Genomic DNA, 7,748 nt, shown 5'->3' on the forward strand with positions numbered 1-7,748 from the left:
GGGACTCCAGGATCATGACCTGAGCCGAAGGCAGTCGCTTAACCAACTGAGCCACCCAGGCACCTGATTTCCCCTTATTTTTGAGTGGAAATTCTTAACATGCAAAAACTAAGCCATTCCACTTTTATTTTATTTTATTTTTTAAAGATTTTATTTATTTATTTGACAGAGAGAGACATAGTGAGAGCAGGAACACAAGCAGGGGGAGTGGGAGAGGGAGAAGCAGGCTTCCCGCCGAGCAGGGAGCCCGATGGGGGACTTGATCCCAGGACCCTGGGATCATGACCTGAGCCGAAGGGAGATGCTTAATGACTGAGCCACTCAGGCGCCCGCCATTCCACTTTTAATAACCAGCATATCCAGCCTTTTTTTTTTTTTTTTTAACTCTACGAGCAATCTATCAGTATTTTATTAAAATGAACTTCATGTAAACCTTAGCCCCTGGGTCTTTGACATCTATCTGCTCTGACAAAATATGCAGGCGTGGGAAGAGAAGCTGCTGTCTTGAAGGTTATGCCACAGTCCTGATTCCTCAGGCTGTCTTCACACTTTTTCACCTCTGGTCACCCTGTCCCTAGAGATGGGAATTCGGTTCTTCTCTCCTTCTCTCTTTTTCAATGATGCCAATATTCCCAGGCTTTTAAGACTAAAATTTAAATGAGGAGAAAACCTGATTTATAACCTATGCTGGACCTGGAAAGAATAACCTTGTAAACTAAAAAAAAAAAAAGGCCAGCATTAGGAGTCAAGGGCTTGGCCAGTAGGAATTGCTAATAAATAAAACATAGTTTGAACAGTGTCTCAAAAACTGGCTGAGGTTTCATATCTTCCATTTTTTTTTGACAAAAATTTACTACCAAAAAGAAACACGCTCTCATCCCAGCAGATTAATCTGCAAACTAATGAAATAACACTACTGTCAATTGTAGTATCACTATTTCTGTTAAAGGCTTTGTCTCATTTCCCCGAGCTGACCCCTAGGATTCCTTCCTCTCTTTCATTTCAAATAACCAACTTTTCCTGAGACTTGGTTCCTTCTTTTTACTCTACGATGTACAGAAGTGATTCTGGAGTCTAGGTACAGAGGCTGTGACATGCAAAGGCTGAGGACAATGATGAGAGCAATAAGACAAAGAGAGCAATAAGACAAAGAGATGGGAAGGCATTCGTGTGTGTCAGGCACTGTTCCAAGTACTCAATGTGTCTTAGCTCACATAGGGGGCACTTGAACAACCAGCCCCATGATGGATGTACTAGTTTTGAGTATTATGTCCACTTTACAGATGAGCTCCAGAGGGGAAGCGTGCTGTTCATTGCTAGTGAGGGGAGAGCGGAAAGGTGAGGCCAGGCAAGTAAGTCAGGGTCCCTCTGTCACCATGCTGGACAGCCTCTTGGTAATGACATCACCTGGGAAAATAGTGCAGGCAAAAACCCAGGAATACATGGCCAGCCCGTAGCTGGGTGGGGCAATGGTCTGATTATCCTCTGGCTTGGGACCATGGTAACTGTTGCTTCACAAGGAGGGTGACAGCCAGAGCAGGAAGGAGGGGCAGTGAAGGGGTATCAGAAGGAAAAGGATGGGAGGATGTTGCTGTTGAGATGGCTGGGGCCCAAGGAGCTAAGTGCTAGCTAGGCCTTTGCCAGGGCCAGCAAGGACAGCCAGAGCTAAATGACGGACTCTGAGACCAGTCTGATTAGTGCCTCAAACGTGAGCCAGCAGCCATCTTGGCAGGAAGAGGACTGAAAACACTTAAAATGGAAACTGCAGAGAGTAACCCTAGCTCTGAGGCTGATACCCTCAACTGTAAACAGTTTGTACCTGAAACTCCCTCGTCAGGTAACATGGAACCTCCCTCGGGGCAACCATGACAGCCCACCTCTTTCTTTCCAAGTGTCAGCCCCCTATTCTCCTTTTACACCTCCCTGCTGGCTGCAGGGCACAAGGCAGGGTTTTCAGCGTATGGCCTCCCTTTTTCGACTCTGAAATAGATTAAGATTTTGAACATTGCTCAAATAGGAAAGGACAAAAAAGCAACAAAAATAACCAAGAGGGGGAAATTCCAAAATTTCTAGAAAGCTCAAGATGTTCCCAAAGTATTGTACCTATTATAGATGATAATGTAAATGGATCTCGACTTTCTTTGCTCATAGTCACTTTTCTAGGTCCCTAGAGGCCAGTGGAAGCCTCTGGATCTGGATGTGGATTGGATCCTATTAAGTCTACTAAAAGAATCTTACATCTGGATCTGGTGATACTCTCATCCTTCCAGAACCTGCTTCCACACCTCTCTGGTTAGCCCCTAGGATGCCAGACCTGGGTGCTCCGTGAATGTGCTCTATAGTTCTGTCATCACCCTGGGACCTCACTCTAGTTCTGGGCCCTGTTGATGAAGAGTGGAACGCCCTATCTGGCAACTAAGGGATCCTTCTTTGGCCTGCAGGTGATTCTCTGCACCCTGCCTGATATCTCTGTGGTCCATGCCGCTCACATCCTTTGTTTTTCCTTGGGCCACTTCTTTTATGCTGTTGGGCTGCTAAAAGCATCTTCAATGGCCAGTTGGCAAGAAGGTAGTATGGTATAGTGGGAAAAGCTATGCTCAAGGGTCAGTTTTACAATTTACAGTTCTGTTCTGGCTGAGTTAACACTTAAGGGAGCATCTGAGTCCAGTCTGCCAGTGGCTAAGTGGTCTTGATAGAGTGAGTCACCCAAGGAGGAAACCATCAGCCTTCTATCAGTGGGAGACAGCCCTTCCTTACTTAAAAATGAGGATTCCAGAGTCTCTTCACCTTGAATGGAATCCTGGATCCACCACTTATTAGTGGCATAACTTTGGCAAGTTACCTTACCTCAACTAGGCTCAACCATCGGTTTTTGACAAAGCTGGAAAGGTAATTTAATGGAGAAAGGATAGTCTTCAACAAATAGTGCTGGAACAACTGGACATCCACATGCAAAAAAATGAAACTAAACCTTATATATAGATTAGTCTAAACAGGATCATAGCTCTAAATGCAAACTCTAAAATGATCACATTTTTAGAAAAAAAACAGAGGAGAAATCTTTGTGACCCGGAGGTAGACAAAAAAGTTCTTAGGAAAGGCATCAAAAGCACCACCCATTACAAAAAATGACCAAATTGGACTTGATCAAAAATTTAAAACTTTCGGGCACCTGGGTGGCTCAGTCGGTTAAGCGTCTGCCTTCGGCTCAGGTCATGATCCCAGGGTCCTGGGATCGAGTCCCGCATCGGGCTCCCTGCTCGGCCGGGAGCCTGCTTCTCCCTCTCCCACTCCCCCTGCTTGTGTTCCCTCTCTCGCTGTCTCTCTCTGTCAAATAAATAAATAAAATCTTAGAAAAAAAAAAATTTTAAACTTTCATTTTGGAAAAGACACTGTTAAGAGGATAAAAGACAAGCTACAGATTGGGACAAAATATTTTCAAATTGCCTATGCAGCAGAGGACTTGTAACCGGAGTATCTAAAGAATTCTCAAAACTCAACAGTAAGAAAATAAAAACCCCAGTTTTAAAAAAAGGGCACAAGACTTAAACAGATATTTTACCAAGGAGGATATATAAATATAAATATATAGATATGGCAAAACATGAAAAGATGTTCAATGTCATTAGCCATTAGGGAAATACAGATTTAAACCATGATGAGACACCTCCTCACAGCTGTTAGAATGGCTACATAGAACAAAACCAAACCAAACCCTGATAGTGCCAGATGCTGATGAGAATGAGGAGCAACTGGAATGCTCACACACTATTGACGGGACTGAGTAGAGGTATAGCCACTTGAGCAAACAGTCTGGCAGTTTCACATAAAGGTAAGCATACACTTAACATATGATCCTTACTGCTAGGGATCTGCCCTAGAGAAACAGACTTATGTTCATTCAAAAAGCTTGTAAATGAATGTTTAGATCATGTTTATTCATAATCATCAAGAATTGAGAACACCCCAAATGTCTGTCAGTGGGTGAATGGATTTAAACTTTCTTTTTAAGATTTTATTTATTTATTTATTTATTTAGAGTGCATGCAAGTGGGGGGAGGGGTAGAGGGAGAAGGAAAGAGAGAATCTCAAGCAGACTCCACGCTGAGCTTGGAGTCTGACACAGAGCTCCATCTCATAACCTTGAGATCATGACCTGAGCCAAAATCAAGAGTGCGGATGCTTAACTGACTGAGCCACCCAGGTGCCCCTGGATTTAAACTTTAAAATACTACCCAGCAATGGCACAATAAAAAGGAACTAAAAAGGAAGAACGCTTGATGGTACACAATTTGGATGAATATCAAATGCATTATGCTAAATGAAGAAACTAGTTTCATAAAATTACATACTGTATGATTACATTTATAGGATGTTCTGGAAAAAGCAAAGCTGTAATGACAGAGACTAGCTCACAGGCTGCTAGGGGTTAGGGATAGGGGAGGTTGGGACTACAAAGGGGTAGCAGCAGGGAGTTTTCTGGGTGATGGAACCATACTGTATCCTGATTGTGGTCAGGGTTAAACAATTTCTATGTGTGTTGTAATCTAGAGAGGTGTTACCCTCTCCTAAAGAAAAGTCAATCATGTTATATGTTACTATAAAAATAAAAACAAAATTAAAAATGCAGCTGAGAAAATTTGGGAAATGGAAGAGAGAAAAAAGATGGGACTAAAGAGTCTAGGCACCAATGACCTCATTTCACAAAACAGAGGGAGTTCAAGCACAATGTCAAATGCTGACCAAAGGCAACAGAGGTTTAAGTATATTCTTTAAAGTTACAAAGTGTGATGGTAAATTTATGTGTCAATTGGCTGGGCTAAGGGGTGCCCATGTAGCTGGGGAAAACATTATTTCTGGGTGTGTGTTCCAGGGTGTTTCTGGAAGAGATTAGCATTTGAATTGATAGACTGAGTAAAGAAGATTGCCCTCACTATGCAGGGTGGGCATTATCCAATTAGCTGAGGGCTGGAATAGAACAAAAAGGCAGGGGAAGGGCCAATTTGCCCTGCGCTTGAGCTGAGACATCTGTCTTCTCCTGACCTTGGACACTGGCATTCCTGGTTCTCAGGCCTTCAAACTCAGAATGAATTATACCACCAGCTTCACTGGTTTTCCAGCCTGCAGATGGGAAATTGTGACTCTCAGCCTCCATAATCGTATAAGCCAATCTCTATAATAAATCTCCTCAAAAATATATCCTATTGGTAAAAAATATGTATCTCCTATCGGTTCTGTTTCTCTAGAGAACCCTGACTAATACACAAGGTAATGACCAAAGGAAGTACAAATAATGCCACTAATATCAAAAACAAAGAAGACGGTGGGGAAGGGGAGGTAAGGGGTAATAGAAGGGAGCTAAATTCTCATCTCTCATAACAGTAAGTCAATAGATGACTTCTCAATGTAACAAATAAATAAGTGTTGGTATATTATTTAGAGATTGTAATTTAAACTCAACACATCCCAAACAAACAGACTACGTCCCCCACCCATAGAGTGAACATCATTAAAATGCTCAAACTATACTCAGACTCATGCTGCTGCTCTTCTGTTATCATTGACTTTCTGTACCAGCTCATTTCTTAACCATGGGCATGTATTAGTTTGATGTGCCCACTGGGCTGCTCACCAAATGCTGATTTCTGTTCATTTGCGGAATAGAGATAACATATTCTGAGGGCAACAAGTGACCAGGTCCTGCCCAGCCCAAGTGACCATGCTTGTCTACTACCCCAGGGTCTCTCTGACCCTTCATTTTATGGCCCTAGAGTGAGTCTTTTACAATATGAGTCAATTTGAACACCCAGAAACAACCATGTCTGACATTTCTTCTAAGAAGGAAGGCTGACATTTCCCCCAGCCTTAATTGAGTTGCGAACTGTCTAGTCTGGATGTATGCGGGGCCTTCGTAGAATAAAGTGGGTGGGCCAGGAGGTACTGTTGGCAAAGAAGCGAACATAAACATGCCCTGGGAAGAAGAAACTACTCTGAGTTACAATCCCCAGGGGACCTGTGGAAACCACGGAGTGCCCGAATAATATCCCTCTCCCATTTCAGCAACCACGCCAGGCTCTCCTCCATCAAGTACTTCCTGAAAACCCTCGTGGGTCTTTCTTTCATCTGCCCGATCTTTGCCTAATACAGTCCTGTAATTACAAACATTTACAGCTTACAAGCCTTTCTATATCTTTTTTTTAAAGATTTTATTTATTTGACAGAGCAAGCACAAGCAGGGGGAGTGGCAGGCAGAGGGAGAGGGAGAAGCAGGCTCCCCACTGAGCAGGGAGCCTGATGTGGGGCTCGATCCCAGATCCCAGGACCCTGGGATCATGATCTGAGCCGAAGGCAGACGCTTAACCAACTAAGCCACCCAGGTGCCCCAAGCCTTTCTATTATCTATTACGATGTGTGCTTCCCAAGAACCCTGAGGGGTAAATGTGAATGCCTTCCTTTTTCACCATTTAAACCTAGTGACTGCTGTATGCCAGAATTCAATTCGTTTTGTTTGACTTTACTGACTATAAAGCACAACATTGTGGTCCAAGGTTTCCTACAGACAGCCTCAAGTTGCTGCTCTTTCAGAGGACAATATCTAAAATGAATAAACAATAAACAAATAATATCTAAAATAAATAAATGACAATTGGGGCGCCTGGGTGGCTCAGTCGTTAAGCATCTGCCTTTGGCTCAGGTCATGATCCCAGGCTCCTGGGATGGAGCCCCGCATCGGGCTCCCTGCTCAGCGGGGAGCCTGCTTCTCCCTCTCCCACTCCCCCTGCTTGTGTTCTCTCTCTCTGTGTGTCTCTCTCTGTCAAATAAATAAATAAAGTCTTTTAAAAAATAAAATAAAATAAATGACAATCAGCAAGTGGCATAAAATATGACACTAACAGGTCAAAATAAAAAAAAAAGGAAATAAGGCAGAATTAAGACCATCTGGCCTTCACTCCCCACCTTCTTTCTTATATATATAGTTAAACCTCTTTTGTAAAGTTCTATTTCTTTTATTAGGAAGATATTTGTTACATTTACATGTATATGGACAAAAAGCCAAATGTAAGTAAATTTAGGAAATTATCTCCATGCCATAATCTGCAAGAAAAGTATAAACCCTTCTTGTTCTTCTAGCTTTGTCAAAATGAGGCTTAGTGCTCTCACTCATTCAGCAACAAAAAAATCATGGAGCATCTCCTCTGGGCAGGAACAGAGCAGAGGGGAAGCCAGATACTTCTACCTTATTACTGGCTGGATAAGACTCAGAAATGTGCTAGCAGAGCAGAAACACCTGGAATCTACTCAATCCACCTCTGGGCCTTGCTGGCATTTATGCAACATAGACAGGTCACTTCAGAATGTGCTGAATTTGTGGTCCCAGGCCTATGTTTCTGCTGCTGAACATCTCCATGCAAGCGTTCCACTAGCACCTTAAACTCAACACATCCAAAAGGAACTCATTCTTTCCCCATTTCATGCACTTCTTCCCCAAGTGTGTGCATGTGTGCGCACGTGCACACAGACACACTCACAACTGCACTCCTGTTACACCTCTTGTGATATGAATCTCAGCACTATCCTCTGAGTCACGTAGGCTCAAAGCCAAGAACTCCCTATATCACACTCTTGATATTCTATAGCTGGTCAAATTTGCCTATTACCAACTTTACCTGCAGGACATATTTCTAATTCCTGCTGCCCTTTCTAGTCCCACCACCACATTTTGTGTTCACGCTTTGCTTTTCACCTGC

Source organism: Leptonychotes weddellii, chromosome 12 (assembly GCF_054177405.1).
Source record: "Leptonychotes weddellii isolate Sample4059 chromosome 12, ASM5417740v2, whole genome shotgun sequence".
Taxonomy (NCBI): Eukaryota; Metazoa; Chordata; class Mammalia; order Carnivora; family Phocidae; genus Leptonychotes; species Leptonychotes weddellii.